Genomic DNA, 26,145 nt, shown 5'->3' with positions numbered 1-26,145 from the left:
ATCAACTTATAAAGACATACTGATTATTGAGGACATCTGTAGGGAATCACAGTGACGAGGGGAAGAAACCAATAAGCACATAACAGCGGGGGAGACACTGGTAGAAACCAACGTAAACAGTCCAGGGGTGCGACATTACACCCCCCTCCGGGAAGGCGCATCCTCGCGCCGAAAAACAAGGATAATAATGTAAACAAAGTCTCAGGAGTGGCTTTGGCAGAGGACGGACTCCCGGGAGGAGAACGGTCAACAGTGTCCAGGGTGGAGACAGAACAGCCCAGGGAGTTGATGACGGAGTGAGGAGCCATGGAGGAGACAGAAAGGAGCTGGAGCAGGAGGAGCCAGGTGAGACCCAGACCGCAGCCATGATGGAGACCCACGGTGGAGCCGATGGAGCGAGGAGCCATGGTGGAGGAAAGGCTGACAACTCCAGGGGGGCGAACGACGGAGGCGAAGCAGGTGGCGGTAGAGCCCGAGGCGGAGACGGAGAGCCGATGATCCTGGGCGACACCGAGGATCTGGAGAGTGAAGGCGGAGCCCAAGCTTCTGGCGACCGAGGTGGAGATCCAGAGGTCCGCGGCGGAGACTGAGTGACAGAGGACCGAGGCTGTGCCTGCTGGAGGGAGGAGTCCAGCAATAAGGTGCAGCCGAAGGAGTAGGAACACGACTGACCAGGGTGGAGCCGAATGAACGATGGAGCCCGGTGGAAATGGTGGACTGACGGGCAAAGGTGGAGATGAGGGAGCTGAGAGCCAGGGTGGAGCCGCAGGGTCAGAGGGCCGAGGCAGAGTTCTGGACTCTGATGTTTATGGTGAAGGTGAGGAATCCTCCAGCCACGGATGTAGACTGGCAGACCCCCGGGAAACCCACCGCACAGATGGTGAGCTGAGGGTGAGAAAAGAGGCTGACAGGTGACAGTGGTGGCAGGATTGAGACAGCATGGCTGTCAGCAAGTGTTAACTGAGGGAGACTGGGTGGGAAATTAACACAGGCAGACAGTTCAGGGTGTACAGAGAGTTTAATGATGACATCCTCAGAAGAAATCAAATCTAGTTCATAGTCTATCGCTGTTCGTCCCAGGTCCAGATTTTGCTCACCCTCAGCGGAAGTGCAGTGAGTAATGCTATCCTCAGCATCCTCACTGCTGAAATACTGTTTAGGTTGGTCGTACTGTCACGCTGAGAAACCAGTAAGTACATAACAGTGGGGGAGACACTGGTAGAAACCAATGTAAACAGTCTAGGGGTGTGACATTAAACTGTTAATGTTGTCATTATTGAGAAAAAAATAAATATTATAATTATATTATATTATATTTTAAATATTATATTAAAAATTCAAACTACCTGAAATCTAATTTAATTCAAATAAGTCAGTTACTAAAAGGGAATGATGGGAAAGCCAGAAAAGGCTAATTATTACTGGAAGAAAAAAATCAAGTGTGCTTGCTGATATTTAGGAGTTTTTATTGAATAATCTTTTAATTAAAGAGAGCTATTATGTGTCCAGACAAATCAAAGAAGTATACTGCTGGAGTTGGACAAAAGAAAACTACACAACCAGCTAAAGGTAAGAACTTCTGATATTGTTATACTTGTAAGGAGAGTGCATTCTGTGCAGTTATTTATTATTTGGATGCTTCACCAGTCATTTGGAAGTTGTTTCACCAGTCAATCTTTGTTAAATACATGTGTGGCACAATTACTGTTAACCATTTAGTCAGTATTCTGTGCCATTACGGAATATTGCATATATTCAAGGTCTTCTAAGTTGTGCTCATATGTTTACAACAGGAAAGAAAGTTAAAAAACGGCAGCCAATGGACTTGGAACAACCAGACACAACAAAGAGTAAGCCGTTGTTTGAATGTCTTATGAAATAGGTCACAATTTCCATTTTTTTGTGAAAGTTCAGTCAATATCAATTATATCAATAGAAATCTGCACAAAGACCTATTTGGATTAACAACAGAATTCCTTTGATTTTCATGTGCAAGTGAAATTTGAAGAAGTTTGACATGAACAAATAGAAACTTTGTGTTTTTCAGAGATTTGTGTTAATGGAGCTTTCTAACTGTGGCATGGTAGATCCGAAGTGGATGAAGTGCTCAGTTTAGTGGTTTCTTCTTAGTTTTGTACAAAACAAAACTTGGAAATCATAAAATGGTCCATAAAAAGAAACTACATGGAGTGAAGTCAGGTTTGAGACTAGATGTATCCGTTCATGCCATTTTTGCTATGTGCACTGTTGAAAAACACCAGCATATGCTGTTAAGTATACAGGAGTCAACATTTGAAGTGGATCAAAAACCTTTCATCAAAGTTATCCCAACAGCAAAAAAATAACTATTCTTGTCTTTGTTGAACATGCTAAGAGCTTTGTTGAACTTTTTGATCCACTTCAAATGTTGACTATTGTAGTTTAACGCATGCCTAACCCACATATTCTGTTTTTTTTTTTGTGTGTGTGTGTAACCACACTTTGTTCAATTCCAGAACAAAAATTTACAGATAATTTATTTGTCATTCAAGATGTTCATGTCTTTCTTTTTCAGGTGTAAAGAAATGGTTATAGGGAAAACATTTTCAGTAATGTTCTCCATATAGTGGACCTCAATTGTGCCCTCCAGTTTGAACTTCCAAAATCAGTTTAAATTGCAGCCGAGGTAGAAGGGTCTTATCTAGCAAAAAAATCGATTATTTTCTAAAAAAAAAAAAAAATTAAAATTTTACAATTTCTGTACTTTTCAACCTCAAAAGCTGGACTTGTCTAGTTCTGCACATGTGAACTCTGTGTACTCCGGTTCAAGACAGTTAGGGTATGCCGAAAAACTCTTATTTTCTCCTCCAGCTTCAGAATCATCTTCCATCGCTGCAGAACACAGACCCAATGTTTACAAAAAAAGATAAAACAGTGCTATAGGATGATTCTGAAGCTGGAGAAGAAAATGAGATGAGAGTTTTTAGACGCACACTGACAAACTGATAGTTTCATTGGATAAACACCTGGGGTCGTTTAGAGCCAGGGTTCCTACACGTTTTCCATTTCAAAATTCCATACTTTTCCAGACATTTCTAAACCTCTCAAAAGATTTTCAGACCATACATAACATGAATGGTTAATTACATACAGATTTATATTTGGTATATAGTAAAGTCATCTGTAGATATTTTTCTCCGTTTTTTTAATTATTTTCTTAGAGTGACAACATATAGATGCCCTAAAATAATATATTGTGCTAAGAATAGGCTGAGAAGAAAGTGCTTATAACCTGCATTTTGCATAATGAAAAGGTGCACTTTGAATTCATTGAGTCTGTTAGACAATCACTAAAGAATCAGAAAAAAACAGCTGCCAAGAAAGCTTACTTTTTTGTACAATAAATTTACTTGAATTTTTCATTTTACTAAATAGGGACAAAAGTAAAAAATTTCAAACAAATTTTTTCTCCATACTTTGCTTTCTTTTTTTCCATATGTTTCCAGACCTGGAAAATACTTCAATCAAATTCCACAATTTTCCAAACCCCGTAGGAACCCTGTAGAGATCTTTGAAGCTGCATTTAAACTGCATTTCAGAAGTTCAAACTCGCGGACACCATAGAAGTCCACTATATGGAAAATTGGAGTGTGTTCCGGTAGTAAATTTCCTGTAATTGAAAAATGTTTTACTCAAAAAATTATTTCTTAACAACTAAAGAAAGAAAGACATGAACATCTCGGATGACAAGGGGGTTGAGTACATTATCTGTAAATGTTTGTTCTGCAATTGAACTTCTCCTTTAAGATACTGCATGGAAAATCCATATCCATCAACTTCACTAATTCCAAACAGATAAAGACCTTTCACAGTTTCCAGTTGGCATTATGTGGCACAGTTTATCAAGAAGAAAACACTGTGATGGGGTGTGGCTGAAATGTGAATGGTTGTAATATCACCAAAACTGCTGTAGACATCAGAATTCCCTTATAATAAGATTTTTACATCTGTTGCTGTTGGTCACCCTGGACTATTATGTTAAGCATATGTTAGAGATTTTCAACTGTGCTAACTAGAATTTAGAAAAATGCAACTAAAACAATGAGAGACAAAACTGAAGTAATCATTTCATGTTTTGCTAGGACTTGCTGTTATCTCAATCACAATTACTAGTTCCTTTATTTTTTTATTCAGGATCTTCGCGAAACCCACGGAAAAAGTGGTCTACAGAGGAGATCCAAGCGGTAGAAAAAACGTTGCTAACCTGCATCAAGTCTGGAAGGGTTCCCGGGAAAACACAGTGCGAAGAATGCATTAAATCCTCCCCTGCTGCGCTTCAAGGAAGAAGCTGGGAGGCAGTCAAATTTTATGTTAAAAATCGCATTGACTCGTTAAAGCGAAAATTGTAAAAGAAATGTGAAATAGCCTTTAACAAGGTTTTGTTGTTAAAGGTAAGTTCCTGTCGCTGTGTTAAGCGAAAAAATGTTGTGTTGAGTTTTTGGATTCACAAAAAGACAGTTATGTTGGTTTGACACTGCACACGTAAGCAGGACATAAGCAGCGTGTATTTTTTTTCTGCACATGTTAACAGATTAGCACACAGAGGCGGAGTAGAAGCATCAGTGCTGTGATCGTTTCAGCGTTGAGTCTATTTTTGCTGCACCGTATTTCCAAATTTACTAAATCTTCTGGCCAAAGCTTAATCTTCATAAATGTCAAATTTTATTCGTACATGATTCTATAGACTTGATCTATTGAAAATATACCAGTAAAAGACTCTCATATAAAATATCTTAATATGCACTTATTCACATAAAAGTAAAATGTTTAATTTTATTTTATTTTTCTATATGGTATTAGTTTTTGTTTATCTGTTTCCCCCCCTCATATTACTGTTATACAGTTTAAGATTAAAGATTTGTGTATCTGAATTTATATTTCAATATTTTTTGTAATGTTCATTTATTCTTCAGTATAAAAAATAAAATCCTAGACATTGTCTATTAAAAATACAAGTTGTTGTGAAATAGTGAAATGCAAGATAAAAATTAAATACAAATATAAAGACAATTCTCCCAATTGTATTAGAAAATTAATAATCAACAGGTAATTCATAATAGTGACACCAGGTGGTAGTTTGTGGTATAACACAATTGTGATGTCCCCACCAGAATAAAAAAACCTGACAGAAATGACGCTTTCTAAACTTGAGAATTTTGGATAAAAAAATTATTTATTTTAGATCAATAATTCCTCTTGACACATTTGATTGTTGTTTTTTTGTTTGTCACCATTATTGAGATTCAAAGACTAATTGTTGACATCTGTGTGTTTTCAAGTTATGCGATATAGTTCAAACATTCTCATGACTGATGTATTTAGACCTGTTAAAATGTCATTGATTGCTGAAGTTCCAGTGGTTTCAGTTATGTAGTGAATTCAATTCTCACACTTAAGATGTTATTTAACAACAATTCAAGGGTGGCTTTGATATGATAGTTAATCTCATCACACTTAATTTTATGTTTGTTTTGGCTTTTTATGCCATACAATTAGTGTGATTAACATAATTAATTATTGCAACCAGAGTGTAAACTATTTTAAATCAAGAAGTTAAAGAGCCGGACTGAAGCTGCGGTCACACCGGGCTTTGTGTGTGCGAAATTCTGTCGTGTGGCGCTGCGAAAAGGGGTGGGATTAAACAAGATGATTAGACATTAAAAAAAAGCGAGCGACCGCTCCATGCAATAAATTTCTGTTCAGAGAGGTCATGTTTTGATCACGATTGGTCTCACGCAATCAAGTGATGCGATTTTGCAGGTTAGAGTTCACCAAGCTTGAACTTTGCACTGCAGCAACCTGCGAAACTTGATGCATGACCTTGTGTTTCCGGTTTGACGCATTCATGTGCATGTGAATGGAAGTCTATGGGAGGAAGAGTCAAGTATGACCGCAGCTTTAAGCAGGCTCTGTCCTCTGTCATGGTGACTTCAAATGAACAACAGAAATTTCATTAAGAGCTTTTGTTCATGTGACAGACATTAAGTCAAAGGTCAGTTATAAGTGAAGCTCCTGATGTTTGTGGAGTTGTTTAATGATCTCTGCTGAGATCTTGGCAAATAAAAGTTTTATTGTGTAATTATTTTTATTAATTATTATTTTTATTTAGAGTTTTATCCTCAGTTGATTTCATCTTTGATTTTGGCTGTAATTTGTGTTATTTGGTCTTGTTTTTCTTTCCTTCAGTGATTCTGCTTGTTAACACTTGTTCATCAATAATTATTAATCCTCCTTTAATTAGACACTTATTTATCTCATTAACATCACTGTCTGAGTGTTCAACCCTCTGTAGTGAGGACACTTGTGAGGATTTTGTTTTGCGATTTAAGGGGTTAAATTTGTTCAATGAAAAATACAGACTGTGGAATGTATTTTAACAGAAAAATTCTGTAGATTGAATTTACGAATGTAAAATGTTAAAAACAGTAGATTACTGACAACCACAGCTGCCAGTATTTTTTTGTAAAATCAGGAAAAACAACAGCAAAATACTGTAAAATTTTTGTTTCACCATTGTGGAGGATAGTAGCATCTGTGTGCAAGTCCAAGATGAACTCAGAGAATCTGATGTTATGCTGCATCTTCTTTTGTTTAAAGGTAACTGTGTAGTTACTAATGCAGTGAAAGTCTGTTTGTTAATTACAGTCACACATGAACACAATAATGCATTAAATGACTTTATTTAAAAAGTTTTTGTAGTGAACTGATGTACGATGGTTCTCAATATGCTCAGATATATTACTTAGACATTTAAAATGTTGATTTTAATGCTAGTAAATGCCAATTAAAACGTAGTTGCTTTCTGCAAATATAAATAATTAACTCAAAGGCTTGTAAATGATTGTAACTGATTGCAATTCCTTAATGTGCAAGTGGCTCAAATTCACTCATTTTGAGGCAGGAACCAGTGGACGTGCAACAACTTTAATTAAAAGGTAAACAAAAAACAACAGTCTTCATCTCCTTCATGGGACTCCACACTTTTTTCTGTGTTGAGTTTCTTCGCTGGTGTTTTGGGTTGCAAAACTTTACTGTAAGACATTTTTCAGATCATGGTGATTTTTTTAACTGACTGAAGTTTCTATAATATAATATAAATATAATATATATAAATATAATGTTGAGTCCTAACATCCGCTTTAAAAATCTGAACTTCCCATCACCAGGCCCGGCTTAATAATTCAGAGGCTTCTGGGCACAATGTCTTGTAGGCAACCGCCTAGCGACAAATTAGCAACCGTCTAGCAACCACCTAGCAACACCTAAGCAACCGCCTAGCAACGCCTTAGCAACCTCCTAGCAACCACATAGCAACCGCCAAGCAACACCTTAGCAACCGCCTAGCAACACCTTAGCAACTACCTAGCAACGCCTTAGCAACCACATAGCAACACCTTAGCAACCACATAGCAACACCTTACCAACTGCTTAGCAACACCTTAGCAAACACCTAGCAACTACATAGCAACACCTTAACAACTGCCTAGCAACACCTTAGCAACTACATAGCAACCGCCTAGCAACCACATAGCAACACCTTAGCAACCACCTAGCAACACCTTAGCAACATCTTAGCAACAGCCCACCAACCACCTAGCAACACCTTAGCAACACCTTAGCAACCGCCTAGCAACACCTTAGCAACTACATAGCAACCACCTAGCAACACCTTAGCAACCGCCTAGCAACAACTTAGCAACCGCATAGCAACCTCTTAGCAACACCTTAGCAACCACCTAGCAACTACATAGCAACACCTTAGCAACTGCCTAGCAACACCTTAGCAACCACCTAGCAACACCTTAGCAACCACATAGCAACACCTTAGCAACACCTTAGCAACCGCCTAGCATCACCTTAGCAACTGCATAGACACCACCTAGCAACACCTTAGCAACCGCCTTAGCAACCACCTAGCAACCACCTAGCAACACCTTAGCAACCACCTAGCAACCACCTAGCAACACCTTAGCAACCACCTAGCAACCACCTAGCAACACCTTAGCAACCACCTAGCAACACCTTAGCAACCACTTAGCAACCGCCTAGCAACACCTTAGCAACTGCATAGCAACCACTTAGCAACACCTTAGCAACCGCATAGCAACACCTTAGCAACCGCCTAGCAACACCTTAGCAACCGCCTAGCAACACCTTAGCAACCACCTAGCAACACCTTAGCAACCACATAGCAACACCTTAGCAACTACCTAGCAACGCCTTAGCAACCACATAGCAACACCTTAGCAACCACCTAGCAACCACATAGCAACACCTTAGCAATCGCCTAGCAACACCTTAGCAACCGCCTAGCAACCTCTTAGCAACTACATAGCAACCACCTAGCAACACCTTTGCAACCACCTTGCAATACCCTAGCAACCGCCTAGCAACACCTTAGCAACCGCATAGAAACCACCTAGCAACACCTTAGCAACCACTTAGCAACCGCCTAGCAATAACCGACTGAGCTACCCGGGCTCCATGGCTGTGCCTTGCAAGTAGGCAAGGTTTAGGGTTGTGGTCGGCGCAGACCTTTACGGTACACAAAAGTTTACCGTGAGGTGGGGTTTGGACTTGTGGTTGGTGTAGATGTTGCTAAAACACAACAGGTTACTGTGAGGTTGGGTTTATGGTTGTTGTAGGTGTAGACGTCAGTAAAACACAGTAGTTTGGACTCAATGTCATATAGGAGACAAAAAGATCAATGACAACTGCAGAAGGTCTTTCTGTTGTTGTGGCAATAAATGGAGACTTAACCATTGAAACGATTCCTTCCATGCCTTAGAAGCGTGACTTGATCAATGCTTACCTACACAGCATGCTGTCAAAGGACCCGCTGCTCATATCGAATCCCTAGTCTTCCACACTTTAGGAAACGTAAACATTCAGGACGTGCCATTAGCACAGCCTGCACTAAAAGGAGGCTGGAGATTACGGATGGCATCACAGAGTGCAACGTCAATGCCACCTTGAAAAGCATGCCGTGACCCGGATTCGAGCCGGGGTTGCTGCGGCCACAACGCAGAGTACTAACCACTATACGATCACGGCGAGCTACGGGACAGCCGCTGGAGCCTCGCTCTCTGTCATACGTCTTTGAGAATGGAGGGCCCCCAGGGCAGTCAGTTTGCGCGCGCTGCGGTTTTATTTTTGTTGCTTTTGCCTACCAGCACATCCCTTTTCCCCAGAAACACTGGGGTTGCAAACAATCAAGGAAAGTCGCAAAGTAAATCCTGCGCGCATCCTGGACGTAGTCAGCAGGATTCGAACTTGCGCGGGGAGACCCCAATGGATTTCTAGTCCATCGCCTTAACCACTCGGCCACGACTACGAAGCTTGACCATTCCATTGTGCTCTTGCCTGGCGCATTGGTCGTGCTGCCCGATGAAATGTAGAGCAAGCAAGAGCTCACCAGCAATAGATGTCGCTTATAGGGATGGTATGCAGTTTAACCCAAAGAATGACCAGTCTGTCAGACGAAGAAGAGCCGGAGTCAGAGATTTATATAAATAAATAAAGGTTACTGAAGATAGTTTGCAGTTACATCAGCAGAAGCCAGCTTCAACACTCGCCATGACTTCCTAGGCCGCTCTGCTTACAATCACAAATCAATAACAATTTTACTCTCACATAAGGTCATTAACTGCGTCACGCATATAGGTGTTCTAACCTGATTGGATAAAACACAGATAGACTAGGAAAATGTCCACGTGGGGTGCGTGCGTACAATTCTGAACAGTATCTCAAGCATAAACGTCAGACATCCACTAGACTGTTCAGAGCTGACTCCAGACCTATGAAACGGATCCACAATCAAATAGAACACACACACTTAAAGAATAATCTGTTTCTTATCCGAGGCTGAGTGTAGTCTCAGCCGTCTTTATCAAAACTGGTTAAAAACTGGTATAATCTACATTCAGGCAGTTATATCCTTACTACACAAAGTCTATCTTGAATAAAACGTAGAATCACCTTAAAAGAATTAACCGTAAAAACAGCAAGATCCCTTAAGACATTTTAGATAGTATTAACTCTTAGAAATAACAACGGAGACAGTTGCTTCCGGTCCTCAGCCCTCAGCTCCACTCAAGGCCTCCGTGACCTCTGACTTAGTTTGGTGGCTCCTGAAAAAGTTATAAAGAGACAGGCAAACGCACTGAACGTTCTTATATTAAGCAATGTGTTAACTTATTCATTAGTTAAAATCAATTCAAAGTTAATTACTCATTCAGATAATCAAATAATTATATAAAAATAATGAGAAACAAGATGATGAGGAAAGGATAAACGTTGATTCATGCTGAGATGGATAGGAAGGTAGAAATCCGAATCCTCCACGCTCTACAAAAGTTGGCTTACACACCCAAACAGGGACTTGAACCCAGGAACGTCAGATGAAAAGTCTGACGCTCTACCGTCTGAGTTATCCGCGATCACTGGGGGATTAGCTTAGATTTAAGCACTTGTGACGTGTCACAGTAGCAGCGTGCACTGAAAAGTGGGCTGTACAAAACAGGTGGCAAGAGGGGGGCGTGATGCCAATGTCACCGTAAGGAATCCTGTCGTGACCCTGATTCGAAGCGGGGTTGCTGCGGCTACAATGCAGAGTACTGACCACAATCCGATCACGGCGAGTTACCGGACAGCCGTCGTGGTCCCTGTGCGACATGTTCCTCCCTCTGATTTGCCCCTTTCGGTTCAGTGAGCGCACGCTGTTGTTTTTCTCCTCCTACCAGCACGACGCTTTTCCCAAGTAACGCTGGAATTGCAAACATTTGATGACTGTTGCAAGTTTAAAAAGGAAGGGAACGAGCACGTGGTCTGCAGGACTCGAACCAGCGCGAGAAGACCCCAACGGATTTCTAATGCATCATCTTAACCACTCGGCCGCAACTACAAGACTCCCTGTGCCCTCCATGTCCTCATGCCTAGTACACGTGTTGTGCATCCAGATGAAACTTTCAGCAAGCGATAGCTCACTGGCAAAAACTGTGGCTCCACAAGAAGAGCCTTACACGCCCAAGCAGGGACTTGAACCCTGGACCCTCAGATTAAAAGTCTGATGCTCTACCGACTGGGCTCCATGGCTGTGCCACGCAAGTAGGCAAGGTTTAGGGTTGTGGTCGACGCAGACCTTTACGGTACACAAAAGTTTACCGTGAGGTGGGGTTTGGAATTGTGGTTGGTGTAGATGTTGCTAAAACACAACAGGTTACTGTGAGGTTGGGTTTATGGTTGTTGTAGGTGTAGACGTCAGTAAAACACAGTAGTTTGGACTCAATGTCATATAGGAGACAAAAAGATCAATGACAACTGCAGAAGGTCTTTCTGTTGTTGTGGCAATAAATGGAGACTTAACCATTGAAACGATTCCTTCCATGCCTTAGAAGCGTGACTTGATCAATGCTTACCTACACAGCATGCTGGCATCAAAGGACCCGCTGCTCATATCGAATCCCTAGTCTTCCACACTTTAGGAAACGTAAACATTCAGGACGTGCCATTAGCACAGCCTGCACTAAAAGGAGGCTGGAGATTACGGATGGCATCACAGAGTGCAACGTCAATGCCACCTTGAAAAGCATGCCGTGACCCGGATTCGAACCGGGGTTGCTGCGGCCACAACGCAGAGTACTAACCACTATACGATCACGGCGAGCTACGGGACAGCCGCTTGAGCCTCGCTCTCTGTCATACGTCTTTGAAAATGGAGGGCGCCCAGGGCAGTGAGTTTGCGCGCGCTGCGGTTTTATTTTTGTTGCTTTTGCCTACCAGCACATCCCTTTTCCCCAGAAACACTGGGGTTGCAAACAATCAAGGAAAGTCGCAAACTAAATCCTGCGCGCATCCTGGACGTAGTCGGCAGGATTCGAACCTGCGCGGGGAGACCCCAATGGATTTCTAGTCCACCGCCTTAACCACTCGGCCACGACTACGAAGCTTGACCATTCCATTGTGCTCTTGCCTGGCGCATTGGTCGTGCTGCCCGATGACATGTAGAGCAAGCAAGAGCTCACCAGCAATAGATGTCGCTTATAGGGATGGTATGCAGTTTAACCCAAAGAATGACCAGTCTGTCAGACGAAGAAGAGCCGGAGTCAGAGATTTATATAAATAAATAAAGATTACTGAAGATAGTTTGCAGTTACATCAGCAGAAGCCAGCTTCAACACTCGCCATGACTTCCTAGGCCGCTCTGCTTACAATCACAAATCAATAACAATTTTACTCTCACATAAGGTCATTAACTGCGTCACGCATATAGGTGTTCTAACTTGATTGGATAAAACACAGATAGACTAGGAAATGTCCACGTGGGGTGCGTGCGTACAATTCTGAACAGTATCTCAAGCATAAACGTCAGACATCCACTAGACTGTTCAGAGCTGACTCCAGACCTATGAAACGGATCCACAATCAAATAGAACACACACACTTAAAGAATAATCTGTTTCTTATCCGAGGCTGAGTGTAGTCTCAGCCGTCTTTATCAAAACTGGTTAAAAACTGGTATAATCTACATTCAGGCAGTTATATCCTTACTACACAAAGTCTATCTTGAATAAAAAGTAGAATCACCTTAAAAGAATTAACCGTAAAAACAGCAAGATCCCTTAAGACATTTTAGATAGTATTAACTCTTAGAAATAACAACGGAGACAGTTGCTTCCGGTCCTCAGCCCTCAGCTCCACTCAAGGCCTCCGTGACCTCTGACTTAGTTTGGTGGCTCCTGAAAAAGCTATAAAGAGACAGACAAACGCACTGAACGTTCTTATATTAAGCAATGTGTTAACTTATTCATTAGTTAAAATCAATTCAAAGTTAATTACTCATTCAGATAATCAAATAATTATATAAAAATAATGAGAAACAAGATGATGAGGAAAGGATAAACGTTGATTCATGCTGAGATGGATAGGAAGGTAGAAATCCAAATCCTCCACGCTCTACAAAAGTTGGCTTACACGCCCAAACAGGGACTTGAACCCAGGAACGTCAGATGAAAAGTCTGACGCTCTACCGTCTGAGTTATCCGGGATCACTGGGGGATTAGCTTAGATTTAAGCACTTGTGACGTGTCACAGTAGCAGCGTGCACTGAAAAGTGGGCTGTACAAAACAGGTGGCAAGAGGGGGGCGTGAAGCCAATGTCACCGTAAGGAATCCTGCCGTGACCCTGATTCGAAGCGGGGTTGCTGCGGCTACAATGCAGAGTACTGACCACAATCCGATCATGGCGAGTTACCGGACAGCCGTCGTGGTCCCTGTGCGACATGTTCCTCCCTCTGATTTGCCCCTTTCGGTTCAGTGAGCGCACGCTGTTGTTTTTCTCCTCCTACCAGCACGACGCTTTTCCCAAGTAACGCTGGAATTGCAAACATTTGATGACTGTTGCAAGTTTAAAAAGGAAGAGGACGAGCACGTGGTCTGCAGGACTCGAACCAGCGCAAGAAGACCCCAAAGGATTTCTAATGCATCATCTTAACCACTCGGCCGCAACTACAAGACTGCCTGTGCTCTCCATGTCCTCATGCCTAGTACACGTGTTGTGCATCCAGATGAAACTTTCAGCAAGCGATAGCTCACTGGCAAAAACTGTAGCTCCACAAGAAGAGCCTTACACACCCAAGCAGGGACTTGAACCCTGGACCCTCAGATTAAAAGTCTGATGCTCTACCGACTGAGCTACCCGGGCTCCATGGCTGTGCCTCGCAAGTAAGCAAAGTTTAGGGTTACCGTGAGGTGGGGTTTGGACTTGTGGTTGGTTTAGATGTTGCTAAAACACAACAGGTTACTGTGAGGTTGGTTTTATGGTTGCTGTAGTTGTACGAAGCACGAAGAGGGTGCAAGTAAGTTACCTTCCACGTAGACACCGGGCTATCTTAAACGAATGACCAGGATGGAATTTATTTTTTTTATTATTTGTATATGTATGTTTCTGCAATTATGTTCGGTAAGATGCCTTTAAATTTTGCCATGACATGCTTCGAAGCACGAAGATGGTGTGAGTAAGATAACTTCCACGAAAGCACCAGGCTCTCTTAAATGAACGACGAGGACGGGATTCGAACCCATGCATCCAGAGAACAATGGATTAGCAGTCCATCGCCTCAACCACTCGGCCAACTCATCATGCATTTAGCCACTTTTCAGATGGGGGCTGGACTATGGCACGTAAGTATGTATTTGCAGCTATTTTCGGTACAGACGACATAACATTTTGCAGGAACATCCTTCAATTTTACTTGTCCCACCTACCTATGTTCCTATTGCCTAGACAGTGATCTACACCTACGTGCAAATGGCTTTTGCTTGGAAGCCAGCTATGCTCACCACTATACCACCAACGCTTGCAGATGTCTCTTGCCAGAGGAGCTCTTACTCCTCCTAAGGGTCCTCTTACACTGCAGATCATCGTTAGTATAGTGGACAGTATCTCCGCCTGTCACGCTGAAGACCAGGGTTTGATTCCCTGACGGGGAGGCTCTTTTTTGTCTTTTACTTTTTGGCTGTTGCCTTTCACAATGGTGGCAACGGACTAAGTGATATATACAGCAGCCAAAGGAAATGCAATGGCCGGAAATCGAACCCCGGTCAACTATTTGGAAGGCAGCTATGCTCACCACTATACCACCACTGCTTGCAGATGTCTCGTGCCAGAAGAGCTCAAAAAGAATGCTTTCAACCAAGGCCCTCTTTGTCTTGGTTCTGCACTGAAAAACATGTCCAGCATATGGATCCCAACCATCTCAAGATGCACTAATCTACCCACATGTCATGGGACATCTTCACAAGAGTGGCGCCTGGCCATGTAATGTTACGGCAGCCAAAAGGTATACATTGGCTGGGAATCTACTTAGAAGCCAGCTATGCTCACCACTATATTACCAACGCTTGCGGACATCCTCTCACAGAAGTGTAGAAATTAAAAGCTTTCGACCGAGGAGTTCTTTGTGTGAGCGAAAAAAAAAAGTCAAGTATGGATGCCATCTCTTTCTGACTTTGAGGTTGGATAAAGCGTTCGAAGGTACAACCTCACCAAAAAAAAAACAGAGGTCAATAATTTCACTCTGCAGTGGTGGAGTTCTCATCTTCTGTCACCCAGTATTCACTGTAATGAGCTCCCCCGGTTTGAATGTCATTGCAAGGGTTGACTGGATGCAGCTCATGAAAGGGCAAGCTGACATTTTGTGGAGTAAAAGCTGGGCTATGTGTAAGATTGAATGGGGTGCTTTGTTTGCTGCAAAACATGCTAATAACGTTCTGTTTGATGCACTGTTCATGTTACTGCTGATGACCAGTCGAAGGCTGATGAAGAATTAAGGAATATTAATGAAGAAAAAGCTGTCCAAGCCCAGTTTTCAACCCTCCTCTTGCCTCCTCGACGTGAAGGCGCCTATTTTTAAATAGCCAACTCTTGACAGCTGCTCTCGCTTACAGCCGTACCACCCTGGAATGCTAGAGGGCAATAGTGCACTTGCAGCAAAGGAAGTGGTAGGCAGAGAGTGAGAAAGGATCACTCGATTTTTGTTTTGTTTGTTTGTTTTTTCAGAAAAAGTTTGAGTTTTTTTGAGTTTTTCTTTTTTTGATAATTTCGTCCACTTCCCAGCAGCACTTTGCTGTCTGGGAAGTTTGTGTTCTGTTATGAGTGCAAATGTGGAAGGACTCAAACGGAAAGATATGGACATGGATAGAAAACGAAGAGGGCAACTGGATAATGGACTGGAAGTAGGACAAGACTTTGGACACGGACAAATGGGCGATAAAAGGATCTATACTAAAGAAGCTACAGTGATTGTTCATATGACAGAAGTGAATGATGCTAGAGCAGAAGACATCAAAAAGGCTCTGACTGAGAAGATAGGAAAAGGAAAGGTTCTGGCTGTAAGACCAAGAAAGGAAAAGGAATGTGAAATAACTCTGTCAAGTTAAGAGGACGGCGAGGATTTGGAAGATGGACTCATGATAAAAGGGAAGAATTGTAAAGTAAGACACTTACAAGTAAGAGAATATATTGTATATTTTATACATTTGCCGGCTTATATTGAGGATGATGAAATTCTGGATAAACTTAAGTTTAGGGGAGTAACACCTGCATCTGATATCAGAAGGCGAATGTATCCGGGTACAGACATTGCAGATGGTACAAGGTATTTAAGGGTTAAATTCCCGAAGGAGGTGATATCACTCCCAAACAGTGCAAAATTTGATACTGAAGAAGGAACACAATATTTCCGAATTATGCATGACCGTCAAGTGAAAACTTGTCGCTTGTGTATGGGTCCTGGACATGTGTTTAAAGACTGTCCTGATTTTAAATGCTTTCAGTGTGAGGAGCAAGGACATTTCACAAGGGATTGCGATGCAGTGAAATGCCTGGATTGCAGAAAGGTGATGGTAAGATGTGAGTGTTGGATGGAGAAAGAAAATGTTACACAAATCCCAGAGGCTGTTAAGGAAGCAAGGCAAATGATGGATGAAACAGAGTTGGGAAAGATTGGTGAAGTTGAGAAAGTAATTATTGAGAATACAGAGAGTAATGCGGGAAATCGAGATGAAATGGAAGATAATTCACTGGGAGGAGCAATGGATGAGTGGGAGGTTAAAAAAATCACAATAGAATATAGTAAATGTATGAAAAAACAAAAAGAAAATGAAATAAGAAAGAAGCTAGATAAAGAGTTAAGAAAAGGGACAGAGGGTGAGGGAAACAAAGATATTGTAAGGTTACAAGATGAGTTAAAAATAATAGAAGAAGAAAAATGCAAAGGTGCAATAATAAGAAGTAAAGCAAAATATGCAGTAGAAGGAGAAAGATCTACACAGTTCTTCTTTAATTTGGAAAGCAATAGGCAAAGAGCTGAATTAATAAAAGAGGTATTAAATAAAGAGGGACAAGGAACAAATGAAGAAGAGAAGAATATTTTATAAAACAGATCAAATCAAAGGTAACAGAAGAAGACAAAAAATTTGTGATGAAGAAATTCAAAAAGAAGAAATAGAGGTGGTTATTAAGCAATTAATGCCAAGAAAAAGTCCAGGTGTAGATGGCATAACAAATGAATTTTATAAATATTTTAAAAATATTTTAGTACAGATTTTAAAAGAGATCTATGAAGAGGTTTTTATTAAAGAATTATTGAGTGAAAAGATGAGAATAGGAATGATAAAAATGATATACAAAGGAAAAGGGGACAAAAAAGATCTAAAGAATTTTAGACCAATAACAATGTTAAATACAGATATGAAGATTTTAGCAAAAGTTTTAGCAAATAGGTTAAAAATAATTTTACCCAAGATAATTAAAACGACACAGGCTTATGGGGTGCAAGGAAAAAACATAACAGATGTGGTGAAAAGTATAAGGGATACAATAGACTATATGAAAGAAAAAGAGCAAGGTTTTTTTAATAGGTTTAGATCTAGAGAAAGCTTTTGACAGGGTAGAGCATGATTTTCTATTTGCAGTTCTTAAAGAGTTTGGATTTGGGGAAAATTTTAGGAAATGGATTCAGATTTTTTACACAGATATTTTAACATGTATAAAATGTAATGGCTTTTAACAGAATGTCTTCAACCAACAAGATCAATAAGGCAGGGATGCCCATGTATGCTTGATTATACACGCTGGTAGCTGAAACACTGGGATTGGCAATAAAATCAGATAAAAGCATTAAAGGGATACAAATAGAAGAAAAAGACAACAGAGAAGCTGTGTATCAATACGCGGATGATACTACATTGTTGGTTGAAGATATTCAGAGTATTAAAGGGGCGATGGAGATTTTAGAGCGATATTGTAAAGCATCAGGAGCTAAGGTTAATGTTGGAAAAAGTATATGCATGAGGGTGGGAAGAGTAGAATAAATAAGACAACACATACCCCTTAAAGAAGAAAAGCAACATACAAACATTTTGGGAATTTGGGTGGGGATGGATTCTAATAAAGCAGATATTTTAAATTGGGAGGGAGTTTTAAATGGAATTGAGAAAAGACTTAGATTTTGGAAAGCTCGAAATTTGACGTTAAAAGGGAAAGTATTAATCTTAAATGCTTTAATGTTGACAAAGGTCTGGTATGTGTTAAGTGTAACTGCATTGCCTGAAGTATACTATAAAAAAATTAAGGATGTAGTTTTAAAGTTTTTGTGGGGAAATGGAAGAGCCAAAATTGCTTAAAATACTTTGATTGGGGAGGTAAAAGAAGGAGGTCTGGGACTTTTAGATAGCTTTTTAAAAATGAAAACATTAAGAATTAAGATTATTCAAAGGTTTTTGGAAGGGAAAATGGATGTGATTTGGAAAAGTGTGTTAGACTATTATTTGAAGAAATGTGGACATTTTGATATGGGATGTAATGTTTTATGGATGAAAATGAAAAAATGGATGACAGCAGGTCTGCCAAGATTTTATGTTGAGGTCTTAGAATCAATGGCAGAATTTTTAGAAAATGTGTTGATTATACCAAAAGGAAGGGCTCAGACTGTAGAACAACCACTTTTTCAGAATCCAAATATTTTAAGAGGAGGAAAAAAATTATATTTTGAGGGAAGGTGGGATGGAGGATTAAGACAAGTTAAAGATAAATTATATGAAGTGATTAAAGGATTTGTACCATTACAAGTAATTGTAGATGCTGTGGAGGATGGTTATAAAAGAGTTGTTAAAACAAAATTACAAAGACAATATCATGATTTGAAAAAAGCAATACCAAAAGATTGGATTGAAATAATAGAAAAAAAAAAAGAGTTGCGGGATAAGGAAGAATTACCAGAGGTCTATTTTAAGAAAAAAATGGAGAAAAGATCAATATGAGCTTATGTACAGTTAAGAGTTTTTATGTTGTTTTTAGATCAAAGGCTTTTATAAGACCTATAGCATTCAACTACTGGAAGGAAAGATATGAGGATTTAAATGAAAAAGAAATATGGGCAAATGTCAGAATGAAATATATGGAACCAATTTTAGACAATTTTAATTATTTATTGAGACATAATTGCATATTAACAGAAATGAGATTGTGTAAAATGGGAATTGAACAAGATATAATATGTAAGGTGTTTATGAAGGAAGGGGAAGGTTTATTACATTTGTTCTTCTATTGTGAAAAGTTGGAGGAATTTATGGAAAAATGAAAGAAAATTGCTAAATCATTAATAGGGGACAAATATGTGGATGAACAAAAGAACTGGGAAAAAAAATATTTATTTGGTCAAAATGAATGTGGTATGTATGCTGTTAATCTATGTATATCAATTGCTAAGTATGTGATTTGGATAAGGAGAAATATGGCTAAACATGATGGGAAGAGAGTGGATATATGGCGTATGTTTAAAAACAGAATGGAGATGGCTGTAAAATTCTTATAGTACAAGAAAAGGAGGATGTATTTATAGAAATAATGGTAAAAGGGAACGTAATGGTTGAATAAAAGGACATTTTAAGTTGGTTATGGGAAAATTATGAAGTCTAATAATGAGTGTTGAAAGTATCATGTGATTTTTATGTGATGTAATCATTTCTTTGTAAAAATGTAAATTTTTGAGTTTAATAAAAAAATAAAAAAAGCAATGCCTGATCTTATCTGAATTCGGAAGCAAAGCAGGATGGGAGACCGCCTGGGAATACCAGGTGCTGTAAGCTTTTTGAACCCCTTCATTTGGCAGCTAATACACTTCCCCGTGTCACAGCACTGCTGCTGGTGTCTTTTCTTGCATTCATTTTATTTGGGAGGGGTGGGACCAAAAAAAAAAAAAAAACACAGGTAAACAGTTGAGGGGACAATAGCCTTGTTTCTGTTGGTGCTGTGTCAATGCAAGCTGAGCTGTGCTCGGCTCCTGGTGCTGCGCCTATTTTTAAATAGCCAACTCTTGACAGCTGCTCTTGCTTGCGGCCATACCACCCTGGCAATGCCTGATCTCATCTGAACTCACAAGCAAAGCAGGGTTGGGCCTGGTTAGTACTTGGATGGCAGACCGCCTGGGAATACCAGGTGCTGTAAGCTTTTTGAATTTCTTCATTTGGCAGCTAATACACTTCCTAAACTACAAAAAAAAAAACCTGAACTCCTCACTGATCTCTGGAACCAGCTAAGTCATTGTACCCACTTCCCCTGATTCCATTCGGGGGAAAGTGAGTACACTGACTTGGCTGGTTTAACCTAGCAAGAGCTGTTGGTGCCCCGGAGCAGAAACAGAAAAAAGCTGCGCTCGGCTCCTGGTGCTGCGCCTATTTTTAAAGAGCCAACTCTTGACGGCTGCTCTTGCTTACAGCCATACCACCCTGGCAATGCCTGATCTCATCTGAACTCAGAAGCAAAGCAGGGTTGGCCTGGTAGGGACTTTTTCAACAAGTAGGCTTGGTTTACGGTTGGTGTAGCTGTAGTAGACGTTTATAAAAATCAGCAGATGGGGCAGCCTTTGAAACCAGGGGAGCACCCCACGGGCTCTGTGCTGGCAGCCCCTTAAACTCGACTCACTCCAGAGTAGAACTGAACAGCTCCAGCGGGAGCGAAAGGCGACCGCAGTCTTGGCACACTTGACACGCTCTCATACACAGTCTCATGGTTTCCATAATCCTCTGATGCATAGTCATTAGCGTTATCCTTTGTGCCACTGGCACTCTGTTCAGCACCTTGTTAGCACATTGTTTGAAACAAGGACAAGGCTCTTTCAACCTGGAGTTCGTCACCACACATTCTGCTTTGTTTTTATGGCAAGAGGTTGTGTGGATGGGATGCTCTTACAGGATTCCTGACAGTACCTCCATAGAAGACCTGAGATCCAGGGTCGGAGACTCTCTCCTCTCCAAAAGGAGGTTAAAAGCCATAGTTTCTTTTATGCATGTTTTATCAGAGTGCTTAGGTATTGCTGCAGCTCAGAGACTTACAAGTGGAAGAGATTAGTTAGGGCAGCCTTTGAAACCAGGGGAGCACCCCACGGGCTCTGTGCTGGCAGCCCCAGAAACTCGATTCACTCCAGAGTGGAACTGAACAGCTCCAGCGGGGGGAAAAGGCGACCGCAGTGCACTGACTGACAGCACAGCAAAAAGACCAAAGAAAGCCAGGGGCAACATTCTGCTGGCCCTTCCCTGATGGTCTAGTGGTCTGGATTCGGCGCTCTCACCGCCGCGGCCTGGGTTAGATTCCTGGTCAGGGAACTTCCTTTTCACCTCTATGGTGAACTTTGAGTTCTAGCGACTAAAATATAGTCAAACTGCACAGGCATGAAAGCAGCTCTGAGCGCAAAAGACTTCCTTCAACCAGCGACCTAAGGATTGCCAACATCCCACCTACAGTTCTCCGCTCTACCAACTGAGCTATTGAAGGCTTACGGAAGTCAAGCACAAGCCCATCCCCTTAAGGTTGCTGCAGGCCACCAAGGGCTGAAGCAAAAACACTCAAGCCTTCCCATACCGGGAGTCGAACCCGGGCCGCCTGGGTGAAAACCAGGAATCCTGACCGCTAGACCATATGGGAGCTGCCACTTGTGAGGGCCAGTCTTGGCACAAACTTCAGTTCTTTCTGATTGTGCACACTTCACTGCCTCTCTTGCACAAGTACCACTCATACATTTACGCACGCTCTCATACACAGTCTCATGGTTTCCATAAGCTAGAATCCTCTGATGCATAGTCATTAGCGTTATCCTTTGTGCCACTGGCACTCTGTTCAGCACCTTGTTAGCACATTGTTTGAAACAAGGACAAGGCTCTGTCAACCCGGGCTGCCTGGCTGAATACCAAGAATCCTGACCGCTAGACCATATGGGAGCTGCCACTTGTGAGGGCCAGTCTTGGCACAAACTTCAGATCTTTCTGATCGTGCACACTTCACTGCCTCTCTTGCACAAGTACCACTCATACATTTACGCACGCTCTCATACACAGTCTCATGGTTTCCATAAGCTAGAATCCTCTGATGCATAGTCATTAGCGTTATCCTTTGTGCCACTGGCACTCTGTTCAGCACCTTGTTAGCACATTGTTTGAAACAAGGACAAGGCTCTGTCAACCCGGGCCGCCTGGGTGAATACCAAGAATCCTGACCGCTAGACCATATGGGAGCTGCCACTTGTGAGGGCCAGTCTTGGCACAAACTTCTATTCTTTCTGATCGTGCACACTTCACTGCCTCTCTTGCACAAGTACCACTCATACATTTACACACGCTCTCATACACAGTCTCATGGTTTCCGTAAGCTAGAATCCTCTGATGCATAGTCATTAGCGTTATCCTTTGTGCCACTGGCACTCTGTTCAGCACCTTGTTAGCACATTGTTTGAAACAAGGACAAGGCTCTGTCAACCCGGGCAGCCTGGGTGAATACCAAGAATCCTGACCGCTAGACCATATGAGAGCTGCCACTTGTGAGGGCCAGTCTTGGCACAAACTTCTGTTCTTTCTGATCGTGCACACTTCACTGCCTCTCTTGCACAAGTACCACTCATACATTTACACACGCTCTCATACACAGTCTCATGGTTTCCGTAAGCTAGAATCCTCTGATGCATAGTCATTAACAATATCCTTTGTGCCACTGGCACTCTGTTCAGCACCTTGTTAGCACATTGTTTGAAACAAGGACAAGGCTCTGTCAACCTGGAGTTCCGTCACCACACATTCTGCTTTGTTTTTATGGCAAGAGGTTGTGTGGATGGAATGCTCTTACAGGATTCCTGACAGTCCCTCCATAAAAGACCTGAGATGCAGGGTCGGAGACTCTCTCCTCTCCAAAAGGAGGTTAAAAGCCATAGTTTCTTTTATGCATGTTTTATCAGAGTGCTTAGGTATTGCTGCAGCTCAGAGACTTACAAGTGGAAGAGATTACGCTGCAAGTTGGCTGGGTGACTTCTAAGTGGTAGGGACATTTGCAACAAGTAGGCTTGGTTTACGGTTGGTGTAGCTGTAGTAGACGTTAATAAAAATCAGCAGTTGGGGCAGCCTTTGAAACCAGGGGAGCACCCTACGGGCTCTGTGCTGGCGGCCCCAGAAACTCCATTCACTCCAGAGTGGAACTGAACAGCTCCAGCGGGGGGAAAGGCGACCGCAAAAAGACCAAAGAAAGCCAGGGGCACGTTTCTGCTGGCCCTTCCCTGATGGTCTAGTGGTCAGGATTTGGCGCTCTCACCGCCACAGCCCGGGTTTGATTCCAGGTCAGGGAACTTCCTTTTCACCTCTATGGTGAACTTTGAGTTGTAGCGACTAAAATATAATGGAACTGCACAGGCATGAAAGCAGCTCTGAGCGCAAAAGATCTCCTTCGAGCCGGACCAGCGACCTAAGGATTGCCAACATCCCACTTACAGTCCTCCACTCTACCAACTGAGCTACCGAAGGCTTACAACAGTCGAGCACAAGCCCATCCCCTTAAGGTAGCTGCAGGCCAAAAAGGGCAGAAGCAAAAACACTCAACCCTTCCCATAACGGGAGTCGAACCCGGGCCGCCTGGATGAAAACCAGGAATCCTGACCGCTAGACCATATGGGAGCTGCCACTTGTGAGGGCCAGTCTTGGCACAAACTTCAGTTCTTTCTAATCGTGCACACTTCACTGCCTCTCTTGCACAAGTACCACTCATACATTTACGCACGCTCTCATACACAGTCTCATGGTTTCCGTAAGCTAGAATCCTCTGATGCATAGTCATTAGCGTTATCCTTTGTGCCACTGGCACTCTGTTCAGCACCTTGTTAGCACATTGTTTGAAACAAGGACAAGGCTCTGTCAACCTGGAGTTCCGTCACCACACATTCTGCTTTGTTTTTATGGCAAGAGGTCTCAAATCTTGCAGTCTACAGTGCCCATTAACGCTGCCAGGGCCACTGCTACGCTGCGTAAATTGTGGCGCAAAGAGATTGATGCGGCACTTTGTCAGTGTTACTGTATCACTCGGACATGGCGCCAGAGGGTTAAATACTTGAGCCTGAGATCTCAGCTGTGCAACAGCCACGTCCTCACAGTGAGAGCATGAGCTGTCCGCGGGCACTGCATCGACATGCTGGACCCCCAGACCTGTGATGCGATACTCGTGCCCATCATCCGGAGATAGGAACTACCGCATCCAGAAATGCACATTCAGAACAGCGTCTTGAAAAAGACGCGTTGATTGACTGACACGGCTTTTTTTCTTCTCTTTCCCACAAAGAGTCAAGTGTCATGACTTGACGTTGTAAGAGAATTAGCCGAAAAGCCCTGCGAATCCCATTGCCTTAAAAATAAACGGCATCTCAGGACATTCCTCTACATGGCATTCCAAGGAAATTCTTTTGATGCCCTTTCGATGCACTTGCATTAAAGCCGATGTCCATTGTTTTGTTCACATGCTTTTCCGAGTTGCTGTAGACAATGCCTTGATGTTACGCAAATGCCTCAAAACTTGCAGTCTACAGTGCCCATTAAGGTTGCCAGGGCCACTGCTATGCTTTGTAAACTGTGACGCAAAGAGATTGATGCGGCGCTTTGTCAGTGTTACTGTATCACTCGGACATGGCGCAAGAGTTAAATACTTGAGCCTGAACGCACAGCCAAAGATTTGGTTTGTCAGAAGTGGGATTCGAACCCACGCCTCCAGGGGAGACTGCGACCTGAACGCAGCGCCTTAGACCGCTCGGCCATCCTGACACACACACTTAGCCGGAGCTGTCTCCTAGGAGCCACATCGCAGCACCATGACATGGAAGCTGGTCTTTCACAGCTTGTCCAGCTCCAGCAGTCCGCCTCGTTGGCGCAGTAGGCAGCGCGTCAGTCTCATAATCTGAAGGTCGTGAGTTCGAGCCTCACACGGGGCAAGGTGGTACCTTTTGGCACACGGGAGCACTTAGGTGACTGGGCGGCGTACTTTATTGCCTTCCGTGCCATTTATGCTTCCCGGGGGCAAAAAAGGCTACAGCTCCTCTGAAGGGCATGCGGCGTGACGTTCCAAGAACATCTCCTGAGTCTGAAGCCATGATGGCAAGATGCTCCCATTCCTGTCACGTTATCGCTTGACGTTTGACGTGCATCCGTCAAATGTCATGACTTGACATTGTAAGAGGATTAGCCGAAAAGCCCTGCGAATACCATTGAATTAAAAATAAACGGCATCTCAGGACATTCCACTACATGGCATACCAAGACAATTCTTTTGATCCCGTTTCGGTGCACTTGCTTTAAAGCCCACGTCCATTGTTTTGAACACATGCTTTTCCGAGCTGCTGTGGACAATGCCTTGATGTTGCGCAATCGCCTCAAATCTTGCAGTCTACAGTGCCCATTAACGCTGCCAGGGCCACTGCTACGCTGTGTAAATTGTGGCGCAAAGAGATTGATGCGCCACTTTGTCAGTGTTACTGTATCACTCGGACATGGCGCCAGAGGGTTAAATACTTGAGCCTGAGATCTCAGCTGTGCAACAGCCACGTCCTCACAGTGAGAGCATGAGCTGTCCGCGGGCACTGCATCGACATGCTGGACCCCCAGACCTGTGATGCGATACTCGTGCCCATCTTCCGGAGATAGGAACTACCGCATCCAGAAACGCACATTCAGAACAGCGTCTTGAAAAAGACGCGTTGATTGACTGACACGGCTTTTTTTCTTCTCTTTCCCACAAAGAGTCAAATATCATGACTTGACGTTGTAAGAGAATTAGCCGAAAAGCCCTGCGAATCCCATTGCCTTAAAAATAAACGGCATCTCAGGACATTCCTCTACATGGCATTCCAAGGAAATTCTTTTGATGCCCTTTCGATGCACTTGCATTAAAGCCCACGTCCATTGTTTTGTTCACATGCTTTTCCGAGTTGCTGTAGACAATGCCTTGATGTTACGCAAATGCCTCAAAACTTGCAGTCTACAGTGCCCATTAAGGTTGCCAGGGCCACTGCTATGCTTTGTAAACTGTGACGCAAAGAGATTGATGCGGCGCTTTGTCAGTGTTACTGTATCACTCGGACATGGCGCAAGAGAGTTAAATACTTGAGCCTGAACGCACAGCCAAAGATTTGGTTTGTCAGAAGTGCGATTCGAACCCACGCCTCCAGGGGAGACTGCGACCTGAACGCAGCGCCTTAGACCGCTCGGCCATCCTGACACGCACACTTAGCCGGAGCTGTCTCCTAG

The 26,145-nt window shown here is 42.5% G+C and overlaps 1 long non-coding RNA gene and 11 other non-coding genes across 12 annotated transcripts; 5 read left to right on the top strand and 7 right to left on the bottom strand.

Moving 5' to 3' along the window:
• Window positions 1–1,526: 1,526 nt before the first annotated feature.
• Window positions 1,527–4,332, top strand: LOC130219990 (uncharacterized). The gene is made up of 3 exons (XR_008836106.1): window positions 1,527–1,569; window positions 1,794–1,850; window positions 4,174–4,332. It is a non-coding gene; the product is annotated as an uncharacterized LOC130219990 (long non-coding RNA).
• Window positions 4,333–11,629: 7,297 nt separating this feature from the next.
• On the bottom strand, window positions 11,630–11,701 carry trnah-gug (transfer RNA histidin (anticodon GUG)). Its single transcript has one exon. It is a non-coding gene; the product is annotated as a tRNA-His (tRNA).
• A 198-nt stretch (window positions 11,702–11,899) lies between these two features.
• trnas-aga (transfer RNA serine (anticodon AGA)) lies at window positions 11,900–11,981 on the bottom strand. Its single transcript has one exon. It is a non-coding gene; the product is annotated as a tRNA-Ser (tRNA).
• A 1,687-nt stretch (window positions 11,982–13,668) lies between these two features.
• On the bottom strand, window positions 13,669–13,741 carry trnak-uuu (transfer RNA lysine (anticodon UUU)). The gene has a single exon. It is a non-coding gene; the product is annotated as a tRNA-Lys (tRNA).
• Window positions 13,742–19,931: 6,190 nt separating this feature from the next.
• On the top strand, window positions 19,932–20,050 carry LOC130219992 (5S ribosomal RNA). Its single transcript, XR_008836107.1, has one exon. It is a non-coding gene; the product is annotated as a 5S ribosomal RNA (ribosomal RNA).
• Window positions 20,051–21,132: 1,082 nt separating this feature from the next.
• trnae-cuc (transfer RNA glutamic acid (anticodon CUC)) lies at window positions 21,133–21,204 on the top strand. Its single transcript has one exon. It is a non-coding gene; the product is annotated as a tRNA-Glu (tRNA).
• A 247-nt stretch (window positions 21,205–21,451) lies between these two features.
• On the bottom strand, window positions 21,452–21,523 carry trnae-uuc (transfer RNA glutamic acid (anticodon UUC)). Its single transcript has one exon. It is a non-coding gene; the product is annotated as a tRNA-Glu (tRNA).
• A 1,612-nt stretch (window positions 21,524–23,135) lies between these two features.
• trnae-cuc (transfer RNA glutamic acid (anticodon CUC)) lies at window positions 23,136–23,207 on the top strand. Its single transcript has one exon. It is a non-coding gene; the product is annotated as a tRNA-Glu (tRNA).
• Window positions 23,208–23,460: 253 nt separating this feature from the next.
• trnae-uuc (transfer RNA glutamic acid (anticodon UUC)) lies at window positions 23,461–23,532 on the bottom strand. The gene has a single exon. It is a non-coding gene; the product is annotated as a tRNA-Glu (tRNA).
• Window positions 23,533–24,583: 1,051 nt separating this feature from the next.
• trnal-cag (transfer RNA leucine (anticodon CAG)) lies at window positions 24,584–24,666 on the bottom strand. Its single transcript has one exon. It is a non-coding gene; the product is annotated as a tRNA-Leu (tRNA).
• Window positions 24,667–24,760: 94 nt separating this feature from the next.
• On the top strand, window positions 24,761–24,833 carry trnam-cau (transfer RNA methionine (anticodon CAU)). Its single transcript has one exon. It is a non-coding gene; the product is annotated as a tRNA-Met (tRNA).
• Window positions 24,834–26,033: 1,200 nt separating this feature from the next.
• trnal-cag (transfer RNA leucine (anticodon CAG)) lies at window positions 26,034–26,116 on the bottom strand. The gene has a single exon. It is a non-coding gene; the product is annotated as a tRNA-Leu (tRNA).
• Window positions 26,117–26,145: the final 29 nt, after the last annotated feature.

Source organism: Danio aesculapii, unplaced genomic scaffold (genome assembly GCF_903798145.1).
Source record: "Danio aesculapii unplaced genomic scaffold, fDanAes4.1, whole genome shotgun sequence".
NCBI lineage: Eukaryota > Metazoa > Chordata > Actinopteri > Cypriniformes > Danionidae > Danio > Danio aesculapii.
Note: the sequence above shows the minus strand (reverse complement) of the source record. Positions and strands in the feature narration are given on the sequence as shown.